Raw genomic sequence first — 27,061 nt, forward strand, 5'->3', positions numbered from 1 at the left:
CCAGTTAAGAGAAGGAAGAACTGCTGCAGCTCTATGAACTTGGGTTAACAAGAGAGATGGGATCCAGTGCTCAACTGGAGGTGTTAGCCTTATCTGGGAGCATGGACTGTTCATCCAAAGCAACCAGAGAGTAGAAAGATATATACACACAGATGCTAGCTGGCTGGTAGGTGTGGTGGTGGAAGTTCTCCTCTGGTTGCTTCTATTTGCTCAGTGAAATAAGAAGTAGGGTCATCAGATGAGAATTAGGACAAAGGAGGAGGTTCAAGGAAAGAGTGATCAGTGAAAGTGATCACTTGATGTTAACAATCATGAATTTAAAATGAGATCATTCAACAGAGACTGTGGTTTTCTCTGGCTACAGTCAATGGGTGCAGGCACAGAATAGGCAGAGAATTGGATCTAAACTATGTTGGAATTTTGTCACTTTAGTAAAATGAAATAAGAGAGAGAGGCGAGAGATTGAGTATCTATGCAAGGAAGTGACTACAATAATTGATCATGGAATTCAAGCTGGGTTAGGAGAGAAGTGAGGACATGGCAGGGGTGGAGGACAGTGAAAATGTGGTAGGATCAATATATCTGGGATCCCTGTGGGTTGAAGGATTTGGGGATTTTCTCTCTTACTAGAGAGAAAGAGCTAGAAAGATAGGAGGTGATAGTGGGAGAGTGGAAGACTTGAACTGAAAGAACAGGAAGTAGGGAAAATGGAAAATTTCAATTATTGGAATGACAAGGTCTAGGGTATGATCACGGGAGCGAGCAGATAAAGTAGGTGGAAGACAATATGATAGGAGGAGAAGAGTTTCGGAAACTGAGAAGCCAAGATGGAGGAGGGCCCACCTCCTTAAATGTTGAACCCACAAATTGCTGTGCCCAGAGTAGTGCTGGAAAGACTGACTGTGAACCAGGCTCCAAAGTCTTCAGGGAATGAAGGGTGTGACCCGGGGTTTGTTCATGGACATGACAAGGAGGGGTAGTGAGTGATGTGATCTAATGACGTAAGATTTAAAGCCATGTGGGCATGGGAATTTGTGATCATGAAAAGATAAGGCGAATAGTCTAGAAGCAGCAGCAAGAGGGAAAAAGGACACTGCAGAAAGACCAAAGGCAGTACCCCATTTCCTCTCATCTTACGCACAATATGCAGAAGATACAGATATAGCTTTAAGGCCATTAAGGAACTGAGAAGACTGAGAGATGGGTGTAAGAGCGAGGCCTGGGTCAGTGTGAAGAGACTGTAGAGTACAGAGATTTCTTTACTGGAGTCCATGGCAAGGCATGACACCCAAAAGACCAGGGGGTACCTGTGCCTGATAGTCAGTGACAAGCTGGGACCAAGGACACCTCCATAGAGACCACTAAGTACAGAGACAACTATCTGCGAACCAGAGGCTCCTCCGTAAAAATATGAAGCTGCACTTGGACGCCATCTTGTACAAGGGGGTGTTGGGCAGAGAGACCGGCCATAAAAGATCTTGGAGAAATTCCCGGAGGTGCAGAATTGCTCAGAGTAGTACTAGTTCTGTATCTTTCTAGCTTAGATCAAGGGCTTTGTTTCCTTGCTTCATCTGTTGGTAAAACGGTACCAGTAATAATTTCAAAAGGTGACTTTAATCTCTGCTTATTCTCCTCCTCCCAATCCCCATCCCCACCCAAAAGAACTGGGCAATCACCTACAAAGTTTTCAGGAATAGATGACTTTTAAAATACTCATTTTAAACATAATTGAAACAACGCATGTTTATTGTAGAAAACTTAGAAATTGAGAACAGATATAAAGAAGAAAATGACAGTCATACATTATCCCTCCATTTAGAGATAATACCCTCAATATTCAGGTGTTTATATTTCTATACACACTTTGTACAAAAATGGGATCATACTGATATATAGTTTTATAACTTTTTAAAATGATACAGCATTGGCCATTTCCCTGCTAAATAATATTCGTACATATCAACTTAATGACTGTGTAGGATTTCAGTGCGTATATGTAATAATCAGTCATTCAATCCCTGTTAGAGGAAATTTAAATTGTTTCCATTTTTCACTACATAACAGCAGAATGAATGCCATTTTAGTTATATCTTTGCACAAAGCCGTGATTATTTATTTCCTATGAATGAGATCTTATAATTGGGTCAATTATACCTTAGATGGGTCAAAGGGTACACAAAATTTTAAGGCTTTTAGTACATATTACCAAGCTGTCCTCCAGAAATATTTATCAGTTTACTCCACTCTCAGCAGGATATGATAATGCCTGTTTTCTGACACCATTTCTCTTACTGTTATCATTAAAAAGTCTTTGCCTCGGATGACTTCTTGAGATTTTTTCTGATCCTTGATTTGTGTTTCCATGGTAAGAATGAGACTGCTTCCCTTTGGCTTTTTTTCTTACTTATGTGGACTGATTAATCTCTGGCAAGAAGTTTTGGGCTGCCATTTGTAAGTCACAGGAACGCCTGGACCTCTAACAACATATGGAGGCCGAAGTGGTTTCAAGTCAAAAAGTCCTGGCTGGGGGACCGTTTCTCTTGTCCTTGGGAGTTACTCATATCCCTCGGCTCAAGGCACCTCATCTGTCTTCCTTCCAGCTCTTAGTTTCTACCATCCTTTGTCTTCCCGTTTCAGGGAACCTTCTTGCCAGCTATCCTCAGTACCTGCGGACAGGAAGGTTGATCCAAAGTCAAGTGTATTTGGACAAAATTCTTCTGCCTTCTTACACTTCCCTTGCAAATGTACATCTTTCATAGAAATTGGAGTCTTAGCTTTGCCTTTGTTCAGGCCGATAAAGATCTTTCCATTCAACTTGGATAATACTAATGGAGCAGCTGCGTGGTTCGTGGTGACATCCTAGGCATAATAGAAACCCGAATCCCCTCTTCTTTCCTGGTAGTATCTTTTTCTTTTCTTTCTCTGTGGTAAAATCTCATTCATCCACCGATGTTTCCTCTTCGGTCTCTCTAGAGGATTCAGAATGTCATGGCTGTTGTCATCTTCCGGCAGCGTGATTCACGAGCTGGCTCTGAAGCCGATTCGTTGGCTGTGAGATCACCGTCAACAAGAGCTCCCGATAACATGGATGACAGGCTCCTTCTCTGACAGCCCCAGTTATGTAAGACACATTGTTCTGGCTATGAGCTCACATGTAAAACAATGGCTTGTGGTTAAAAAAAATGAAAAAATAAAAAAAGACTAAGAAGAATGGGTAACACCTGAATAAACGAGGCGATTTGGGGGAACTTTCTGGTTGACACAGATAGCATTTTCAGGGGCTCCAAAGGTGGGGTCATGTTTTCTCTGTGCTTAGAGCTCATTTGAGACTCTTGTTAATGGGACTACGATGACTTTAAGCAGAGGGGCAAAAGTGTTTTGCTTTCAAGCAGATTTTTAGCCCTTCGTTGGGGATTGGGGAACAAAAGTCTGAATCCTAATAATGGAAAACTGAATGTGTCGTTTAACGCAGCATTAGGACACAGTTTGTGGGAAAAGAACCTGTATTTTTATATGCTGTTTATCCACACAGACACGTGCATGTGAATATGCTGACACATGCACACATACATGCTCAAATAATGCCACAGTATTTTTTATAGAAACATATGGAGATATATATATATGTGTGTGTGTGTATATATATAATGTGTGTATATATATATGTATATATACATATATATATGTTTGTGGGGTTTTTTTGAAATGTGAGTTGCATCTGCAGAAGTTGCGTAATCTTGTCCTAGAGAGAGGAGCTCGTGCGGAGCGTGGAGATTTTGGAGGCGCTCTCTTCTCTCCTTATTTGAAGCACAAGCCAGGGATTGTCATTCACACTGAGCAGAGGTGTCTGTGCCAAAGGGTGACAGAATAGATAAGTAATCCCCAGTGTCAGCTGTTGAGTGTGATACCACAGAGATGTACGCCCTCTGTGCCTGCCAGGCCCGTCTCTCTCTGTTCTGGAAAGTGGAATCCGATGAGAAATGTCAATACACTTACGTTGCCACATGGAAGTGAGCTGTAGCTGTCTGGATCACAAACAGAAGCGGCAAATCGCAAGATGTGGGTGCCAGATGGCACTTAGGAGCTGGGCACGTGGGATGGCGACTGAGGGAGGTTTTATTAGCCGAGACGAGTGGCCTGGCACTGCTGAGCGCACCTTGCCCCCTCGGGGGCTCCCCTCCAGAGAACATTATCCAGTTTGCTTTTAGATACCCATTAAACACATACACCACCCGCCTGCTCCCACCATTTAATGGACTTATTGGGATGTGTTTGGAGGTGCTTTGGCTAAGGGGTGCCACCAAAATCTGTAAAAGGAAAGACAGTAGCGTGGAAGCGAAGCCTCGCCATGGGAAAACTGTCCCATCAACAAGGCAAAAGGGACTTTTGTCATGAGTGGTGACATTTCTTTCACGCTGCGATTAGGCTTGAGGGGCAAGTGAGCTGTTACCTGCGTCAACTTCCCACTTTACTGAAGGCGTCTTTGGGAAAGTGTTTGGTGTCCCACAGCCAAACAGTCTCATTTTCCTTTTACTACGGGGGTGGGGGAGGGATCCCTTCACACCATGAAAAACTTACGACTGTATTTTTGAGCTTTCTAGCTTATTAAGCATGTTTGCGTGTACTCATTTCTCCTCCCAACCTCACTGCTGTCAGCCCTGTATTATGGATGCAGAAACGGGGATTCAGAGAGGTAGCAACCTGCTTCTAGCCACACGGTTAGTGAGCCCCCTACTCTGGTGGTCAAGCCTGGACTCGACCGTCAGCAGCAACTACCACTCGTTGGCGCCTACTGTTTTAGTCTGCTAATGCCACAGACTAGGGGATTGTAAACAGAAATCTATTTCTCACAGTTCTGGATGCTGGAAGTCTGAGATCAGGGTCAGGTGAGGGTTGTCTTTGAGGCTGCAGACCACTCGTTGTGTCCTCACATGATGGAAGGGGCCAGGGAGTTCAGTGGGGTCTCTTTTATAAAGGCAATAATCCCACCCATGATGGCCCCACCCTCATGACTTAATCACTTCCCAGTACCATCACATTGGGGGTTGGGATTTCAGCGTATGAATTTTGGACAGACACAAACATTCAGATCATAGCACCTGCTATGTGCCATGTGCTTTACACATATTATTTGGACCCTTTCAACAAGTCTGTAGAGAAGGCATCATTGTTGTGATATACAGATGACAAAACCAAGGCATAAAGGGACTAAATGCCTTGCTTCGTGTCACATAGTTGTTATGTGGCTAAGCTAGGATTTGAACCCATGACTGTCTGGGCTCAAAACCCTACATCTCTGCATTCTTTTTTTTTTTTTTTTTTTAAAGATTTTATTTATTTGACAGAGAGAGACACAGCGAGAGAAGGAACACAAGCAAGGGGAGTGGGAGAGAGAGAAGCAGGCTCTCCGCTAAGCAGGGAGTTCGATGCGGGGCTTGACTCCTGGACCCTGGGATCATGACCTAAGCTGAAGGCAGACGCTTAACGACTGAGCCACCCAGGTGCCCCCATCTTTCCATTCTAATAATTACAATAGCTAACAATTAATGAGAACTTACTGTTTTCTGGCCTCTGTTCTAAGGGTTTATTGATATTAACTCATTTAATATTTATAACAAGACTACGAGGGAAGGATTGCTAACATCCCCATTTTACAGATGGAGAAACTGAGGCATAAAAAGGATTAAGTGACTTACTAAAGACCACACAGCAGGAGATGGGTGGAACCAGGGTTTGAATTCAAGCAATTTAATAGCAGGAGCCACATTCTTGGAACACCACTTTGTCTGCCTTAGTACTATGCTGGCTTGCGTACTGCAGGTCGGTGGGTATGGTTTAAGAAGGCTTTTGGACAAACCCATTTCTGTATGATTTTGGTGCCATTCCACACTCTCTATAGACTCAATACCAACTCCTGTATTAGTTTCAGAACTAGTCCAACCCTCTCGGGTCTATTTTGGATCAGAAATGACTAGGCTCTTGCTACTGAATATGCCATTGCTGACTAGCAGCCTCAGCGTCTATGTGGGAGCTTCTTAGAAATGCAGGATCTCAGCACCAGAGCTACTGAGCCGGAGCGTGCACCGTTTGCAAGATCCCCAGGTGATGCAGGCACATTAAAGTTGTACAAGCACTGTTCTAAGTGGGAATGAAAGCCTTTAAGGGCATAGTTCTGAATCTCAACCACATTTTGGAATCCCTGGGAAGCTTTAAAAAGTACTGAAGCCTGGATCCCATCTCCAGAGAATGTGACTTATCTGCAGCCTGGACACTGGGAATTTTAAAAGCTCTCCAGATGATTCCTAAGTGCAGCCGATGTTGAGCGCTGCTCCTCTGGGAATGCCTCGTCACCAGCAACTCCTCAGGGTTCACCCACATCTCCACCCCCAGACACCTGAATCTGCCTCTAGGTTTGGGGGGTCAGAGAAGTCATCCAAGGCTGGTCGCCCCCATAGCTTATGATCGTTATTACCATCAGGAGAGCAGAACTAGCACCGTTCAGACTTGACTGGCCTGGAAAGCTTTCCGGGATTCCACCTCAATGATTTTTCCTCCTTGAGGAAATGTCACACAGGAAATAACTTACCCTGAATGAAGAAGAGGAGGTTTCAGATGTGATGCTAATTACCCTGACCCTCCATGTTTGCAAGATTTGTCATCTAATCACGAGGCCCAAGTGTTATTCCTACTGCCCAGATGCAAGAGCCTATGTGGCAAAGGATTTGACTGATTGCCCATGACACTGATCTTGTAGGAGAGCCATGAGTTGTAATAAAAATGTAGAAACTTCCTCTCTAAGACAGGGAATATCTTTATGGTCTTATTTTCACACAAGACAGTAAGTTCCAAGAGGACAGGGATTTTGTTACACTCTGTGATATCCTTGGTGCTGTGTAAGCATTTGCTGAATGAACGACTGAGGAGATGACATTCATCATACCATTTACTGACATTTTTAAACATTATGTTGCTTCATCCTATGACAGTCTTAAGAGAAAAATTCTTATTTGTTCATTTGCTTCTAATTGGCACTGAAGTTCAATAATTTATCCATTGGTTGTTACTTTCTAGTGAGAAGCAAAACCTAGATTAATTCATTCAATATTTATTTATTGAGTGCCAGACACTGTTCTAGGTATTAGGACTGTATCAGTGAACAAAACGGAAAAGATTCCTTTCCCTTTGTAAATTCAAGGGAGAGAGGCATATAATAAATAACATAATAAATAAGTAAATTATATAAAATGTTAGAAGGTGTTAAGTGCTATTGCAAAAAAAAATCAAAGAAATAAAGAAGAGCGAGGTAAGCAATTAGGAGTATCAGAAAGGTTAAGCTAGTGGTGGGCGGTCTCAATGGTTAATTTTAGATGTCACCTGGGCTAGGCTATGGTACCCAGTTATATAATCAAACACAAATCTAGGTATGAAGTTATTTTGTAGGTGTGGTCAACATATGAAATCAATTGACTTTAAGTAAAGGTGATCTTAATTGATAACATGGGTTGGTTTCACCCAACTAGTTGAAGGTCTTAAGAGCAGAAACTGAAGTTTTCAGAGAAGAAATTCTGCTCAAGACTGCAGCCTTAACTGCTGCCCGAGTTCCCAGCCTGCTTGTCTGCACTGCACATTTTGGACTCAAGACAAGAAAGCAAAACCAACTCCCGCTTGGGCTTCTAGCCTGCTGGCCAGCGCTATGGGTTTTGGATGTGCCAGCCCCCCAATTCCTTAAAATAAATCCCTGGAGAACCCTGACTGATACAGATTTTGGTAGTGAAAGTGGGGTGATGTTGTAATAAATGCCTAAAAATGTAGATGTGGCTTTGGAATTGGGTTATGGCAGAGGCTAGAGGAATTTTACCATGTGTGATAGAAAAAGCCTAGGTTGTCTTGATAAGATGATTGGTGGAAATACAGACATTAAAGACAATTTTGGTGAAGGCTCAGAAAGAAGTGCAGAGACTGCAGAGAAAGCTTTTATCATCTTAGAGAATACATATGCTGTCATACAGAATGTCGCTGCAGATGTGAATGTTAAAGGGACTTCTGGTGAGGTCTCAGCTGGAAATGATGAACATGTTATTGGATGTTGGAGTCAAAGTATTCCTTGTTACAAAGCAGCAGGAAACTTAGCTCAATTCCAGAGGCCCCCCAAAATTTTGGGTTAGCATATTATTTTAATGTAAAATAAGATTGTGTGCAAGTCTGGGCTAGAGAGTTCTGTATAACTGACACTTTTGTCCCTGCAATTAATAATTCATGAAAAAAGTAGGGAAGGGAGGTAGGATGGGATAGCGGTTAAACATCGTAATGGTTAATTTTATGTGTCAACTTGACTGGGCCACAAGGTGGCAAAATATTTGGTCAAACATCATTCTGGGTGTGTCTGTGAGGGTGTTTTTGGACAAGATTAACATTTAAAATCAGTAGATTGAATAAAGCAGATTGCTCTCCTTAATGTGGTGCGCCTCATCCAATCAGTTGAAGGCATGAATAGGCTAAAAAAGCTGACCCTCCCCCAGATAAGAGAGAATTTTTCTGCCTGATTGCACTTGACCTGGAACATTTGGGTTTTTTTTTTTTTTCCTGCTTTGGACTTGGACTGAAACATTGGGTCTCAAGCCTGCCAGCCTTTGGATGGTAACTACTCTGCTAGATCTCCTGTTTCTCAGGCCCTCAAACTTGGACTGGGACTCAACCATGGGCTCTTGGGCTGGAACTAAACCATGGGTCTTCACTTATTAACTCACCCTGCAAAACTTGGGACTTGCCTGCCTCCTTAATTGTGTGAGCCAATTCCCTATAATAAGTCTCTTTACCTGCACACACACCTTATTGGTCCTGTTTCTCTAAAGAACCCTGAGTAAAGACAACAACTGGCCCTTCAGCACAGATAGTTTGTGGATTCTCTTAGTTTGGTGCTTCTCCTATTTCAATGTGCAAAGGAACCTCTGGAGCCCTGTTAAATATGCAGATTCTGACCCAGGAGGTCTGGGGTGGGGGTGGAGATTCTGCATTTCTGACAAGCTCCTGGGTGACGTTGATGTTGCTTGTCCTTAGGTCACTCTGAGTGGCAAGGCCCTAGGTAACTTCTATTACCACAGATTGATTAACGTCTTATTTTACAAAATGGAATTTGGGAGCATGAGAAAATTAAGGCGACCTCTGAGGTCTTCTAAACCTGTCATTTCTGTGGGACTTCTACATACTTTGTTCAATTGTTTTTTAAGAAGATTAATATGGTAATTCAGGTATGGTCACCATGCATATTGTTTTCCATTACTATCTGGAAACTTTGAGGCTAGATAACTCTACACTAAGTATTCAACATTGGGATTATAGGAATGCATTTTTATATAGTTTGATTCAGGCCAATGATTTTTTTTGGGAGACAGTTTATCAAGACCAGATAAGCTATCTCTCCATTTAGGGCCTCTGTCCTTTCAAAGTCAGTGGTTTCATTTAGCCATTGTAAAGGCCACATGCTAGACTCCTGAAAGCTAGCAGACTTGACCTTACTTAAAGCAGAGAATATAAAGACACAGAAGGAAGGGTAGACAAAAGTGACCGATAAAATACTTTAAAGTATATGTATATGGGTAGGAGTGGAAGGGGTTATCACTTTTCCTGCAGGTTCTAATTATGGAATTTGCCATAAAAAAGAACAGATCCTGGCCTTCATAACATAAAGGGGCAGGAAGCAGGAATGATGCTGTTGGAGCTTGAGCTTCAGAGAAGAGAAGCACTTGATAGCAGCTGTAGCCACAGGACCTGGCCACGGCCAAGATCAGAGCAGGCCAGGGGAGGAGGCAGAGAAAATAAACACCCCACCTCTCTTCTACCTTCCAGTGTCAATACTGGTGCCTCCTGTTGGCCCTAACTGGCAGCTGGATGGCAAGTGACCCTGAGTTTTACCGTCTGTGGACAGCAATCTCCTGGGGCACAGAACCAGGCAGGGAATGGTGGAGAAGGGGTTCAGAGAGGCACATGGAGAATAATCTGCACAGATGCCACATTCCATAACCCGACCCCCTCATTCTTGGGCTTCTCATAAATTTCATATACACATATACATTTGAAACTCCTGCCAGACACTCACACACCACATTGTTTTGGGATCAAATAATACAAGACATACTGTGGAGGAGTTGTTATGGTTGAGCTGGTTCAATCCAAGATAACTTTGTGGAGGTAGTGGCTTTGAGGTGAGATCATATAGAGCTGAGAGTTATGAGCTGGGGGAAAAGAGAGAAAGACAGAGATAATACTGTGAGTAGCTTTGCAGGTATGAAGAGGAATGCTAGGAAATGAATGCCAACCAAGCTTGTTGGAAGGGGGCTTCAGGTCCTGATTTGAATGTTAGGAGGGAGCAATGGCTCTTGAATATAGGAGTGACATATGGAAAGAAAGAAGATTAATAATCATCATAATAATAGTAATAATAGCTGTGCATTAGGTAAATAAGAGATAAAGTCATCTTCTACAGTAATTTTTCACATACATCATGTCATTTATGCCTCACAATGCTGATGGTGATGGTAACATAATCATCTTCATCAGTTTATGGAAGGAAAAAAATGAGGGTTGGGGGAAACTGCTTTGTCAAGTGTGGTAGACTATGTTATTGTTCAAAACTATATTTTGTCATTCCCCATGGAGCTCCTCTTTATCAGGTCCTCCCTACCAGACAACTTTCTGATTATATTTGTGCCATTGACATCAGGTTTGGTTATATGAGTTTCTTTGGCCAATGAAATGTGAGTGGAAGTGACCTTCACCACTTCTAAGCAGAACCTTGAAGATCCATTGCTCTTTTTACTCTCAGCAGAGGCTACCTTGTCAGCCCAGGTCCTAGCATGAAGAAGATCTGAACAGATCTATAGCCATAACCCATAATGGACATGTAATAAGAATCTTTGCTCTGGTACTGCAAGCCGTTGAGAAGTGGGGGCTATTTGTTAATGCAACATAACCTAGCCTATCCTGATTGATAAACCAAAGACACTATTTCCTCCTAGTTGCTGTGCTTGGAATACTTACCTTTAGTTTTCATTGTACTTGACCTCCCTGTCATATTTAATACTTAATTAGTCCTTCCTTTGTGAGATATTTATTTTCCTTTGTGGCTTCTATTGGTCTATGCCTGTTACTTCTTGGATCCCCTTGGGGTACCTCTCTGTGCCTCTGCTCCCTGTTGGTATTCACCAAAGTTCTGGCCTTGGATCATCTTATCTAACACATATTACCTGGGCAACTACTTTCATGATCCTGAGTTCATCAGTAAATGGGTGCATCCTATAGGAATTGGAGTAGGAAGTGGGAGCACATTTTACTTACAGCTTTGATACCACAGCCACGGGAGAATATCAGATCATATCTAAGAGAAAGAGTGAGAGGGGACTGGAGGACATTTTAATGGGTCATCAGAAAAGAAGCCCAAGGTGAACTGAGCTGAGCTGTGGAATGAAGTGAGGATGGAGAGTTGAGAAAGATGGGAATGACTTTTTACACCCCCCTCAGTATGTCTGAGCTTATGCTGAACCACAGTTCTTTTGAGTTTTGGAAAACTGGGATGTTGATACTTTCGGGAGGGAGGAAATGTGGAGATGAAAATAGTAGGAAGAAAAACTGTAATGAAGTACTTTGAAAAAATGTGTTTTGACTGGAGAAGTTGAATTCTGCAGTTTCTCGGCAGGTGAACTCATCTGGGGTCTGCCAGTGAGAGCAGCACAGGTGTTCCCACCATAAGACACTGGCATCTCCACTTGCCTTTGTTCTGCAGGTGATGGCGGTGGTGGCACACAGGTGGATGCATGGAAGATTTTGATTAGTTCCTCAAGTTGAGCAGGCCCCCAAACTGGTCTCAGTTATCTTCTGCAACTCCAATCCATTCTTCCTTCTGTCTTCTGGCTCTCAAGAGGTGTTTGGAAATGTGTGTGGGAGGAGGTCATTTTTTGGATGTCATAATGGCTAAGAAATGCTACTGGAACTTTGTGGACTGGGGCCAAAGATGCCAAACGCTTTTAAAATGCACAAGGTAGTCCCGCATAGAAAGGTTTGTCCTGTCCAAAATGCCACTAGTACCTCTATTAAGAAACACTATATGAATGTCAGCATTGGATACCCAATTGCCCAAGAGAGAAGCCTGGAAGTCATCCAAGATCCCTTTCTCTCTCTTCCCCTCCCCTCACCCTGCTAACCTGTCACTGAGTCCTATTAACTATACCTCCTAGATATTTCTCAAATCAACATCCTTCTCTTCATTCCCACTGCCCTATATTGGCCTCCAAGTTCTCCTCTTGTCTCTAAACTAGGCTTTAAGCTCTAGCTGACAGGAGCCCTGCCTGCTGAATGTGCACCAGGAGCAGAGAAGATGCCTAAATATTTGTTGAATGAATGAATATTAACTCCCTTTACTGTTTTCTCTTCCTTAAAGTGAGCATTCTAAAATGCATGTCTGATCAGGCTACTCCTGTTTTTGTTTAATTTTATTTTAAACATCGTTTTTCTTTTACTTTTTTTAAAGATTTATTTATTTATTTTAGAGAGGAGGGAGGGTCAGAGGGAGAGGGAGAGAGTTCCAAGCAGACTCTGCACTGAGTGCAGAGCCGTCACAGGGCTCCGTCTCTTGACCCTGAGATCATGACCTGAGCTGAAACCAAGAGTCAGAGGCTTGACCAACTATACCACCCAGGGGCCCCATAATCAGGCTACTCTTGTTTTTAAATCCTTCATTTGCTTCCTATCATCTTCAGATACCCCATTATAGAATGCAATGCCCCCTTGCCTCATCTTCCAGCATTATCTCCTTCCATTCCTCCACAAGAATCTTTGCTCCAGCTATTTTTCAAACTGGCCTGTTTTGACACTACACATTCTGTTCTCTGTGCCAGCAGCACCCTTCTTCCCCTTCTCTGAATGGCTAAGTTATAATTCCAGACCTAGCCCAAGTGTGAGTTCCTCTGGGAAGCGTTCCCTGGCTGTCCCTCCCACCAATAGCTGGACTTGGACCCCCTCCGCTCCCTCCATGGCATTTCTATCACACACCTCCGTCACACTGTGCAGATGTTGCTCTTTCTCATGACCTTCATCCCACTAAGCCGTGGGAGCCTTGCAGCCTGCAGGAAGGCACTGTGCATTTCATTTCTCCATCTTTTGTGTCTTGCACAATCCGTGGCCCATAATCACTCTGGCAGTGCTTCCTGCATCATTGCAGAAACTGGCCAAGGCTGCAGACAGTGAGTGGCAAAGCTGGTCTCCGTCAGAACTGTGGGCTCTGGTGTACTGTACCGGCTCTCATGGAGCTCAGAAACAAGGGAGTCAGTGGCCGGATTGATGTGTTCGTTCTGGAATAAAGGACTATTAGTAAAACTGGAAAACAATGAATAGAGTTCATTCAACTCTCAAAAATAGCTATTGAGGACTTCCTATGTCCAGGAACAGAGATAAGAAATATCCTGATGGAATGGGCAAGAGATCTAAGGGATAGATTTTGTAGGGCTATGGTGGATGAAGGAGCATTGCTAGGGGAACCCCAGAGTCATATGGGCCACATCCTAAGACCAGGCGCTTCCGGGATGGGCGGTGGCTTGGCCTCAGGAATTCACTAAATTGGGCAAGGTTAGGGTGAATGAAACAGCCTCAGGGACTCCTGCTTATTCTCTCTCTCCCGTCATTCTATGCAGCATGGAGATGAGCTATCAAAGGAAAAATGTCTCGAAGGCAGAGTCAAGTTTCCTCCCACCTCGGTCATCTGCCAGAAAAAAGAAGACGGAGTTCCAGGAGGAAATCTTGTATTAGAACTTGTTTATCAACAGCACCACCTGGCACATCTTCAGCCCCTGGTTCAAGTGGGAAACTTGTCATTTCAAACACCTGGATTGGCGGGGGGCAGGGGAAGTCAGCCAGCTACGGGCCCAGCGGTCATTGAAAATCCAAGATCTGGAGTCTGGATAGCATCTGAGCTGTAGAAGCTGCATCCCCCAGCTCATGGTTCCACCGGGACTCCTTCAAGGGCGAGTGGGCAGGAAGCAGGACAGAAGCCAAGACGCAGAGAATACTCTGATGGGCAAACACCACGGGGCTTCCTGCCTTCTGCTCTGGATCACCACGAGTGACCTTAGTGGCTTAAAAAACCACCTCGGGGTTTTGACAGGTGCGGGGAAATAGCAGCGTGATGACCAATGGTGGGAAAACAAAGTCCAGTCCTGGGTATGAACTGGATTTAGGAAAAGGGATGGATAGTTTAGCAGGCAGTGACCAACACTGGCTAACAGAGCCTTATGGAAACGTGCAAATCAAGAGTTAAGGAAAGCCAGCCAGGTCAGCAAAATGTCATATTCCTCCTATTATGCCAATCATTTCGATTTCCTCACTCAAGTTTTACTAGGACAATGGGACGCACAGTAAAATGAGTTTCAGTGGAGAAAACAGACTTCGTTAGTTACTAAATATGTTGCTTTTGGAAAGTCTGTGTTTATATAATCTTTTTTCCTAAAAATTTAATGATCTCAGATCAGTTTGCTTACTCAAATATGGACATATAAAATGGCATTTCAATTTTTTAGTGCAAGATAAACTTAGGGAAAAGAGCTCTCTTTACTAAAATTTTAAACTCATTAACATAAAAATATTTTCAAATTAATTTATGCCTTATCATTTGTTTTGGAGGCTCTGGAGATTGGAACTCACATCTGTTGCCCACATTCCACTTAGCCTGGCCTTTGGAAGCCACCCCTGCAGGCTTTCTCTTTGTGCATTCCTCTTACCATGGGTTAGAAACTCCTCTGAGAGTCAAATTAAGTCCAAAGCAAATCACACCATAAAGCCTTTTTCTAGGGTCTGAGAAAAGAATTCTTTTTTTTTTTAATGATTTTTTATTATATTATGTTAGTCACCATACAGTACATCCCCGGTTTCCGATGTAAGGCTCGATGATTCATTAGTTGTGTATAACACCCAGCGCACCATGCAATACGTGCCCTCCTTACTACCCATCACCGGTCTATCCCATTCCCCCACCCCCCTCCCCTCTGAAGTCCTCAGTTTGTTCTGAGAAAAGAATTCTTAATAGAAAATTACAAGAGAGAGGATAGTTACTAGTTAAGTGAGCATTGAGTTGGATCTTTAAAAGTCTGGAAAAAATGAGGGCCTAGCGCTGTTTGATGACCGGGTTTCATTGTGCTGTCAGTAGTAAGCAAATAGTCTTAGGCATTCTTAAGCGGAAGCTCAATTAAAAAGACAACCCTTGGAACAGCTTTGTGGAAGGCCAAGAGATTTAGACTCTGCCAGTCCAGGAAGGAAGGGATTCCAAAGATAAAGGGCATCCATCGAAAACATTTTGTTTCCAACTCCCGGGAGCTCCGCATCAGGAAATGAACCAGAGATGTGCTGCTTCACAAAGAGAGAGAGACAGGGAGAGACAGACAGACAGACAGACAGACAATGTCTCTAAGACAACCCTTAACACGAGCCCCTGGAATGCAGGTATTTTGGTTTCTAACACCTCCCGAGAAAGTTTAGGGCCATCCGATGCTAACTACGGTGAAGACTTGAGAAGCTCCAATTCCGGTTGCACTTTGTTTATAATCTTCTCCCTCGACTTTTTATTTAAAATTAAACTTGGTTTCATTCTCTGTTCCAGACTCTGCCACAGATGAGAGTTCCTGGTGTGTGGGCAAGAAAATTTAATCACCAGGGAGAAGCAAACCCTTAGGTTAAGAACCCTGTGCTGGGAAGTTGTCTGTTTCTCGGCGCATCAGTTCTCTTTGGGCAGGTTTGATGATGTGGTCCAGGGAGCACTCGGCCGGGAGCAGCACTGAGTCCTGGCTATTGCGTGCGGACCTCTGCCCTGGTGTTGGAGGGGGAGGCAGACTCACCGTCGCGTCTGGACTTGCCTGGGAGCAGCTGCGTGTTGAACTCAGGGGGTGAATGCTGGAAAACTCGAATGAGGCTGTTGATCCAGGAACCACATAGCAAAGCAGCAGTGGGGGCAGTGGTGAAAAGCCTTCATTGGAAAGCCAGAAACAGGCATTGTGTCCGAGACAAAGGACAGCGGGAACAGAGCTAGAAGTCTCTCCAATACATCCTGCTGCGTAGAAGTGCTCTGGAGTCCACCACGGGCTTTGAACCCTCCATGTATTTGTTAGCTGTGCGGCTATGACAAGTTACTTGGCCTCTTCTCCTATTGATGCTCATTAATTGCAAAACGCAAAGAAGTACTAGTGACTTCCTTGCAGGGTGAACGAGGGAGCACTGCGATGATGCAGGCTCGTGCGTTTAATCCACGCGCAGGGTGAAGGCCGCCTGCAGAGATTCACCAGGAGCACGTCACGTTCCACGCTCTCCAGGCCACGTCAGCACACGTGCTCCAAAGGGGATTGTGCCACGTCCTAGGTGTGTGACCTCAGGCAAGGGCCTTGACCTTTCTGTGGCCGGGTGTGTTCTGTAAAACCTTATAGGATCGTGGCGAGGGTTAAGTGAGTTAATATGTGTGAAGTGCTTGGAACAGAGCCTGGCACGTAGGAAGTCGTAGGGACGTGCCTTGACCAAATGAGAACGTGCGAAGTCCGTCAGGGAGTAGTGGTGAGAGAAAGTGCCTGTGTGCCTTATGCTGGAGAGGGGGTGGGGGGAACGCTGAACCATCTCTTTGAAGATTATCTTTTACTCTGCATAATAATCCCCTTCTCAGCGGGGGAGAAGAATCAAATATAGGCCCAAGGCAATATTAATTACTATTACTTATAGCCATGTCTTCATCATGATTAAACAATTAATTTTTCTAGCACCATTGTAAAGAATCGGGGATTTGCATTGTAGAATTACTGGACTTTTGATACGATGGTGGCATTTCTGTAATGTTTCATCTGCTTTGATCCTTAAAATGTTTCCCTTTTTATTTGGTTTTAATGGAGCTACTGCTGCTGATGAGGGAGCATTTAATGTGAGGTTGCCTTAGACAAAATTGAGTCACCAAAACGTGCCTTTTGAAATACAGGTTTTTTTTTTTTAAATGATGAAGAAACTATTGGCCTATACCAAAGGTAGAATGGCAGTAGAAATGGCTTTGCTTTGCTTTGACTTCACCGCCATATCTGGAAGGCTGCAAATTGGGGAAACATAACCCAGAAGGAGCGAGAAGGAAGGTGGTAGGATCCTTTCCCTCTGTAGGTATTTCTGCTATTGAGTTTGGCCCTTTCACTTTATAATGCTCTACAAGTGTCCCCAGGTTCAATGCTCCCACTGCAGCTGTGGTCAAGCAGGTCTGTCTCTGGGCTTCAAGGCAGCCCTCACCAGGCCCAGCCCGGGCTACTGGAGGGCCCGGAAGCCTTGCCCGGGCTCTGCAGAACAGTGCGCTGTACCCATGAGCAATGCCTTTCACAGGTGCAGGTGATGGTGTCAGGGGTGTGATGTGCCCATTTTATGCCCATTTTATTTTGACAACCTGGTCCAGTCCCTCCGCTTGAGTAAGGGGCAGGATTGCCGAGTTTCCAGCTGTGGGTTTTAGGGTCTATTTCTCAAACTCCTTAAGTCTCAATCCTCATCTTTAAAAAGGAGGAAATAATAATACCAGCAGTAACAATGAATACATGCCAGGTCTGTTTCTAAGAGCTTTGCATATATTAATTCGTTTAATCCTCACGGCAACTTGTGAGGTGGGGCTATCGTCACCCCTTTCTGCAAATGCAGCTGATACTCTGAATAACGGTTCCAGCCAGGAAGAGGCTCTGTCAGTAATGTGGCCTCTTCCATATGTATACAAAAGCACTCAGTACCTGTTACTCTTTTGCTTTTACTTCTGAATTATCAGAGCTTCTAGAAAGCACAGGAGTATGCCAAGGAAACAAACAGGAGATGGGTTAGTGGATTCTGCTACTGTTTTCCGCCGTCCTATTCTGTTTGATTCTCATGTCACTTGGAAAGAGGATATTAACACTTAGATGAAGTCCACAGACGAATCTCTTCGAGCCATATTCCCTGTCTCCATAACCCCAGACTGGTTGCAGAGTTCTTGCTGTAGACCCTTGCAACTGTGTGATATAGGCAGGGAACTTAGTTTTTACTGGGGACCTTTATAATTTTTTTGAACCAAAAGAAATGCTTTTTATTTAAATTCAATTAGCCGACATATAGTACATCATTAGTTTCAGATGTAGTGTTCAATAATTTATCAGTTGCGTGTAACACCCAGTGCTCTTCACATCCCACACCCTCCTTAACACCCATCACTCAGTTACCTTACCCTCCACCCAACCACCCTTCCAGCAACCCTCAGTTTGTTTCCTATAGTTAAGAGTCTTTCATGGTTTTTCTCCCTCTCTGATGACTTCCCATTCTGTTTTCCCTCCCTTCCTTTATGGTCCTTTGCCCTGTTTCTTATATTCCACATATGAGTGAAACCACGTGATAACTGTCTTTCTCTGACTGACTTCTTTCGCTCAGCCTAATACCCTCCAGTTCCATCCACATTGATGTCAATGGTAAATATTCATTCTTTCTGATGGCTGAGTAATATTACATTGTATATATAAATTTACCACATCTTCTTCATCCATTCAGCTGTCGATGGACATCTGGGTTCTTTCTACAGTTTGGCTGTTGTGGACATTGCTGCCATGAACATTGGGGTGCAGGTGCCCCTTCAGATCATTCCCTTTCTATTTTATTGGAAGATAGCACAGCCAGTATGAGGACTCTTTCTACCACCCTGTACATTCGGTTTCTCAATCCCAGTGGTTCTCAAAGAGCAGTCCCCAGATTACAATGTCAGCAGCACTTGGGAACTTGTTAAACAAATTCACTGACCCTACCTCAGGTATCCTGAATCAGAAACCCTGGGGACGGGGCCCAAGACCCTAGGTGGTAAGAAGTCCTCAGCGGATGTGCACTCGAGTTTGAGGAGGGAAAGCTGAAGGAAGTGGAGGTAACCAACTAAAGAAGTATGTGATGTCTGCCATGAAGGTTAGAAAGAGGTGAATATGGAAGAGGGTTTATTCGGTGCTGCTTTAAAGGGTTTTCAATAAATTGAAGAAAGAACATTTTATAGAAGAACCATGCTAATTTGAATGTTTGCAGAGATATTTCCAGTTACTGGAGAGAGTCCAGCAGAGAGACTTAAGGCTCATCCCTGCCCACAGAGAAAGGCAGGAGAAATTCTTATATTAGGCAGATAAAGTTGGAGGTTTAGGGGACCACTAAATAAAAATTTTCCCTTCTGAGTTTGGAACCAACTTTTACAGAGAAGTAGGAAAGAGGGGTCAGATAAATGGAGGTCAGGCTTCATTACTAGTAAATGTAATTCTCCACGCGGGTAGAGAATATGTGTGTTCCAGATTTTTTTTTTTTTGCTATTTAATAAATCACCCCAAAAGAATGACTTAAAATAATACTAGTCACTCATTTGCTCATGATGTGGGAACTGGCTGGACTCTGCCCCGGTGAGTTTCATAGAGTACCTCATGCGGTTGGAGTCCGATGGTGGGAGAGTATAGGAGCTGTCAGTCACACGTCTAGCACCTAGACTGGAAAGACTCCAACAGCTGGGGCTGGAACAACATCTCTCCCCTGCGCCCATATACTCTCACCACATGGTCACCTCAGGATACCCTGACTTCTTTCATGGTGACTGAAGAGTCCCCAAGTGATTATTCCAAGAGAAACCAACAGGAGCCACATGGCTTTTTAAATGGCCTTAGAAATTACACTGCTCCCCTTCTGCAGGTTTCTATTTATTAAGGCAGTCACAAAGTCCCAGCTAGGTTCAAAAGATGGGGACATAGACTCCACTTCTTGATGAGAAGAATGTTAAAAAATGTGCAGACATGTTTTAAAACTACCACAGGGTGCCGTCACCTAGTTTCTCACTTCTTCTCCCCTGAACTGAATGAACTTGGCTCCTAGCCGTAGTCTTACCCTTGCAGGGGCAAAGTCGGCCACAGAAGCTTGCTAAATGCCTCTGTGGGCAGGCTGGGCTACTCTAGAGAGGATGCTTGCTTTCATTTTCGAACTCACCAATCAGGTAAATTGCTCCTGAGTTGGGAGAGGAGGATATGAGAGGCCAGGAGTGTTATACTGGAAGAAGTCCCCACGTGGAAATGCGAGGCCAGGCAATGGGGGTTACCTCCTTCTAGGCTGTTGGATTGGAGAGAACGCCTTTCATTTTTAAACTTTAGAAAAGTTATGAATTTTGATACCTAAATATCATTTACATCCTCTGTTGCAGGGTAACTTACAACTTTGGCATCTTTGCTTGTTTTCTCTTTCCTTCAAAATGCCTTTAAAACCATTTACACTTTATTGAGATAAAATCCACATATCACACACTTCACCGATTTAAAGAACATGGTAAAATGGTTTCTAGTATATGCACTGATATGAGCAATGATCAGCACGTTAATTTTAGAGCATTTTGTCACCTTTAAAGAAATCCTGTGCACTTCAGCAATTATCTCCCTGTCCTTCCATCCCCTCTAGCCCTAAGCACCTGTTAATCTACTTTCTGTCTTTTTAGATTTGGACATTTCATCTAAATGAAATCATGTAATATGAGATCTGTTGTGTCAGGTTTCTTTTACTTGGCATAATGTTTTTGAGGTTCATCCATATTGTAGCATGTGTTAGTCTCCATTCCTTTTAATGGCTGAATAATAGTCCATTGTATAGATGGCAAAACATATTTTGTTTATTTATCAGTTGGACATTCGGGGTGTTTCCACTTTTTGGCTATAAACATTTCTGTGCAAGTTTATATGGATATGTTTTCATTTCTTTTATGTATATGCCTAGGGGTGGAATTGCTGGGTCTTGTGGTAAGTCTATGTTTAACCATTTGGGAAAGTATACAACTGTTTTCCAAAGTGGCTGCACCATTTTGCATTCCCACTAGCAGTGTATGAAGGTTCTGGTCTCTCCACATTTTCATCAACACTTGTTATTATCTGACTTTAATTCTAGCAATCCTAATGGCTGCGAAGTCATATCTCATTGTAGGCTTGATTTGCATTTCCCATATGACTAATGATGCCAAGCATCTTCATATGCTTTCGGCCACTTGTGTATCTATCTTATTTAGAGAAACATTTATTCATTTCATTTCCCATTTCATTCAATTTCATATTTCATTCAATTCATATTCATTTCATTTCAATTTTTAAATTGGGTTATCTATCTTCTTCTTATTGAGTTGTATAAGCTCTTTATATATAGATATATGTCTCTCATCAGATATTGGATTTGCAAATATTTTTTCCCATTCTGTGGGTTGTTTTTTCATTTTTTGATAGTATTCTTTGAAGCACAAAATTTTTAAATTTTGATGAGGTCTAATTTATCTGTGTTTTTTCTGTTATTTCTTGTGCTTTCACATCATATCTAAGAATCCATCGCCAAATCTGAGGTCATGAGGACTTACCCCAATATTTTCTTCTAAGAGTTTTACGGTTTAGTATTTGGGTCTTTATTGCATTTTAAATTAATTTTGTGCATCATGTGAGGTAAGGATCCAACTTCATTTTTCTGCATGTAGATATTCCATTTTTCCAACACCATTTGTCAAAAAAATTATTCTTTTCCTATAGATAGTTTTGGGACCCTTGTCCAAAATGAGTTGACCATAGACACATGGCTTATTTTTAGGCTTGTAATTCTCTTCCATTGATCTATATGTACATCTTTGTGCCAGTACTTCACTGTACTGATTACCATTGCTTTGCAGTATTTGAAATTGGGAAATGTAAGTCTTCTATTTTTGTTCTTCTTTTTCAAAATTGTTTTGGTTATTCTTGATCCCTTGCAATTTCATGTGAATTTTAGAATCGGCTTACTGATTCCGGAAAGAAGTCAGCTGCAGTTCTGATAGGGATCATTTTAAATCTGTAGATCAGTTTGGGGAGTATTGCCATGTTAACAATGTTAAGTTTTCCAATCCATGAACATGGGATGCTTTTCCATTTATTTAGATCTTCTTTCTTTTTTCTTTCAACAATACTTTGTAGTATTCAGAGTGTAAATTTTGCAACAATTTTGTCGAGTTTATTCTTAACTATTTTATTCTTTTTGATACTATTGTTAATGAAATTATTTTGTTAATTTCATTTCTGGATTGTTAGTTAAAAGTATGTAAAAATATAATTGAGTTTTGTGTATTCATCTTGCATTCTGCAAGCCTGCTGAATTCATTTATTAGTTCTAATAGTTTTATTGAATTATTTAAGATTTTCTATACACAGGATCATGCCATCTGTGAATAGAGGTAGTTTTATTTCTTCCTTTTTGATTTAGATGATTTATTTATTTTTCTTGCGTAATCGCCCTGGCTAGAACCTCCAGGACACATTGAATAGAAGTGGTGAGAGTGAACATCCTTGTCTTTTCCTGATTGTAGGGGAAAAGCATCTGGTACTAATCATAAGGGAAAACATTTTTCACGATTAAGTATCATGTTAGCTGTGGATTTTTTGTAGATGCTCTTTACCAGGTTGAGGAAGTTCCTTCCTATTCCTAGATTTTGTGTGTGTGTTTTCATCATGAACAAGTGTTGGAATTTGCCAATTTTTTTGTGTGTTTATTGAGAGAATCATGTGGGTTTTTTTTTTTATTCTATCAATAATGAGGTAGCCAGAAGAAGAAGGGATGAATTCCTTCTTTCTCTGCCTTTTGTTCTATTCACCCCTAATGGATTGAATAATGCCCACCCACATTGGGGAGGGCAATCTACTTTATTGAGTCCATCAATTTAAATGTTAATCTCATCCTGAAACATCCTCACAGACACACAGAAATAATGTTTATCTGGGCTCCCCATGGCACAATCAATTTGACACATAGAAATAACCATAACAGAAGAGTTCCCTCCTTTTTTGTTTTATGGAAGTTTGTAAAGAATTCATACTCAATATTCTTTAACGTTTGGAGAATTCAGCAGAGAAGACATCTGGGCCTGGGTGGGTAGCTTTTTGGTTATTAAGTCATTCTCTTTACTTGTTATTGGTCTATTCAGATTGTCTATTTCTTCTTAGGTCAGCTTTAGGAGTTTGTGACTTTTTAGGAATTTGTCCATATCATCTGAGTTATCTAATTACTGGCATACAATTGCTCATAGCATTCCTTTACAATCCTTTTTATTTTTTAAGGTTGGTAGTATTTTTAAGGTTGGTAGACATTTCATTTCTGATTCTAGTTACTTGAGTGTTCTCTCTTTTTTCTTGGTAAATCTAAGCTGAAAGTTTGTCAGTTTTGTTGACTTTTTCAAACAATCAGCTTTTGGTTTCATTTGATTGTCTCCATTTTTCTATTCTCTATTTTATTGATTTTTATTATTTCCTTCCCCAAAGGGGACATTGATTATTACTATCTCCCCAAAGAGACATTGATGATCCACATTTATAGTGAAAACACAAGAAAATAATTTTTATCGTAATATATATTTTCTCCACTACTGTTTCTCTTCCTATATTGTTCATTTTATTATGACACTGCAATCATCCAACCTGCAGACTGGAGCCTTCATTTATTCTTTTTTGTTCTCATGCCTCACATTCAACTGGTCATTGAATCCTATAAAGCCTACTTCAGAAATATCTTTTAAACCCATCTGTCTCTCTCTGCTTCCACTCTTTTCCATTAAAATTCCCCCACAGTTTTCTGATAGTGTATAACTCAGGCCCACCCCTAATATTTGCAGGGCCCCAAAGAATTAAAACAAGGTTTTCAGCCCATTGCCCAAACCCCTACTTTCCACCCATTGCTCCATCCCACTGCAAAGGGCCTCACATACATACATGTAGACATCCCAGCTTCCACAGCCAAGATCTTTCTCACATTCCTAACAAACACCCACTTTAGAGAATTGACCTATGGAGGCCTGAACAATTTCCAAACCCTAAAAGCAGGCTTGGGATACTTTGAGCAGGGAATTTCATTTCCTGAACACCTAGACTGTGATCTAGAAGCGGGGGAGAGTAAAGGCTTTGGGTGGACACATCCCATTGGCCCTGTGGACTCCTCTCCTTGAAGAGATTGGTGTGTCTAGAGAGGGTTAAAGCTGGGTCTCATAAAGTATAGGTTCCAATGGAGGACCCTTGTGTCTCAGTGTGAGGTACGACACTACTCTCCTGAATAAAATTCTCAAGTCCCACCCTGTAACCCACTGAATTTTGTTTAAAGTCCTTAACGTAGTACACAAGGCCTAGCACAACCTGATTTCAGCCCATTTTCGCGTCTTTTCTCATTTCTCCACGAACCTGTCACCTCTCATTATAGCTTTACCTAAACCTCCAGGCAGAATTAATTGCTTTCTCATGCTTTGATGATCCTCCACCTTACTCTTGAACATACTTCCATTAAAGCATGTATAACATTGTGTTGTTATTACTTGCTTGCATAGCTGTCTTTCCTATCAGCTAGTAAGATCCTTAAAGTGTGTTTGGTCTTTCATCTGCCTTGTAGCCAATCGTTATTCAGGGAATAGCATCTCCTTCTTTTTAGGAAATTATTCCTCTTTCTCTCCCCTGGCACACCCCTCTTCTCTAATATGAGATTCACATGGTAGCTGATGTCCAAACTCATCAAATTGTACACATTAAATATGTGCAGTTTTTTGTGTATCAATTATACCTTAATAAAGCTGTTGTTCAAAAAAAAAAAAATCTGGCCCTGCCTCAGTGGCCAAAGTGACTGGCAGCATGTGACCCATGCTGGGCCAGTCAAGTTCTTCTCCAGGATTTTTAAGCCTACAGCTGTGTGGAGACTTCTTTTGGCTAGTGAATTAGGGAAGGTGGAACCTCGAGTTCCTGGAGTTTCTGATTGTTATTGCATCAGCTTCATGGGAAGAGTTGCCAAAACAGAAAGCGAGCTGAGATAAGAGATGGGAAGAAAACATCTTGAAAACACTCAAGTCTCTGGTTCCTGTTGTTTCAGCCATCTCTGAATTTGAATATGTGAGTCAATGTATTCCCTTTTTTGTCTCAGCTAAGTCAAGTTTGGTTTTTGTGATTTGCAACCCAAAGAGTCCCATAAGGTTTTCTTCCAGGGTAGAGGCCAAAGTTTGCTCACTTATGTATCACAAAGTCTGCATAGATCCTGGCCCAGAGTAGGCTCTCAAGACACTTATTTATTGTTTTAAGGCAAAATATAAGTTAGCTGAATTTGACGTACTGAGAACCACACTGGTCAGTCTAAAATGAAAAGAAAGCATCCAGTGTTACTTAGGTGTATTGGGAGAATAAGAACTTGATGGTTTGTATGACTACAGGTGGGAAAAACAGTGAAAAAAGTAAAACAATTGCAGAAAAAGAATAAATCTGCTGCCAACTTGGCAAAGTGAACTATAGGAAGCCAGAAATATTTATTTCCCTTCCCTCTTCCCCAATAGTTTTTAAACTAAAAGTTCTTTTTATAAAATATAATATTTCCTTTCATAAAATAATGTAATTGTGCTTTTGCTTATTAAAGATGGAAACTAGAGAGTGTAACTTTCCTCCCTGAGCCCTGTTGTATCTCACCATCCCAGCTGAACTTTAGAAGGCAGGGGGAGGGGGGAAGTGAGAGCGGCGAACTAGGATGGCCTTAACCACAAGTGGAATTACTCAGTCCCAAATAAGAATGGGATCTTCATTGTACCTCCCCTCAGGCATTCAGTAGAAGGAAGAGTGGCAATAATAGTGGCAGAAAAATGCAACCGTATTTTCACCAAGCAGGTCTGGCTGGTTTAGGACCGTGTGTTTTGCCAACTCAAATGGTTGTACCAACAATAAGGTCATGAACAGTCCAAACCAAGTGCCATTTGTTCCTGGAGCTGGATGGGAGCTCAGAGTTCATCTGTTTTCAACCACCATCTGCTGTCTGATCACCTCCATACTGCCCTTGAATTAATTTCCAGTTCCTTCTTGATTCCACTCATGAAGAGAGACCCAGGTCTCCAGACAGCCCATTCCATCTATCGACTGCTAGAATATTCTCTGTTACAGTGGGCTGAAAGTTATTTTATGACACTTCCTGCCACTGATTCAAATGCTCTTGCTTAAGTTCTTGGAAAATAAATCTAGTCCTCTTACAGTCCTTTAGATACTTGAGGCAGCTACCACATATGTCTAGACAAAACATTCCAAGGTCCTTCAGCAGTCCCTCATGGGAAATTAGGGCTTTAATCCCCTTTAGGGCAGACTCTGAGTCATGTAGCAATTAGATGCAAAGGGCATGCAGTCAGATAGAGCCAAGTCATAATCCTTGCTTCAAGATGCACCTCAAATCTGCTGTGTAACTTGTGTATGTTACTTAACCTTGATTGACTTCAGGTTTACCATTTGTAAAAGAAAGATATAATTTCTCTGAATTTCAGTTATGTCATCTGTAAAATGAAGACAATAATAGCTATGTAATGAATTGTCTTGAATATTTTGTGAGGTAATCCATATAAAATGTCGAACACAATGCCCAGAACACACAAAGCACATTTTTGTTCTTGTTGTTATTATTATTTTTTTTACATTACTATATTTTAATACTACATATATTAGTCAATCCAAGCTGCCATAACAAACATAACACAGACTGGGTGGCTTAAACAACAGAAATCTTTTTCTCACAGTTCTGGAGACCAGAAGTCTGGGATCAAGATACCAGCAAGGTTTAATTTGGGGGCTGCTTTCCTTGGCCCTTGGTAGACACCGTCTGTCTTGCTGTATGTTCGATGATCACTTATTTGTGCACTCATGGAAAAACAGAGAGAGAGAGGAAAAGAGAGTGAGCTATCAAGTTTCTCTTCTTATAAGGACCCTAATCCTATCAGATTAGGGCCATATGCTTATGACCTCATTTAACCTTAATTACCCCCTAAAGACCCTAATTCCACATACAGCCACCTTGTGGGGTTAGAGTTTCAATATACAGATTTTGGGAAGGACACAATTCAGTCCCTAGCATATAATATCATATAATACTTTCAAAATTTAAAAGAAAAGTATGCATCCCAGCAAAGGGCTCAGGCATCTATAAAGGCTCTCAGGTGAAACACTGACTATAATCAGCATGGCTGATGTAGAGAATACAGGGGAAAGATAAAATTTGA

This window comes from Ursus americanus, chromosome 8 (assembly GCF_024610735.1).
Source record: "Ursus americanus isolate L20-20 chromosome 8, mUrsAme1.1.p, whole genome shotgun sequence".
Taxonomy (NCBI): Eukaryota; Metazoa; Chordata; class Mammalia; order Carnivora; family Ursidae; genus Ursus; species Ursus americanus.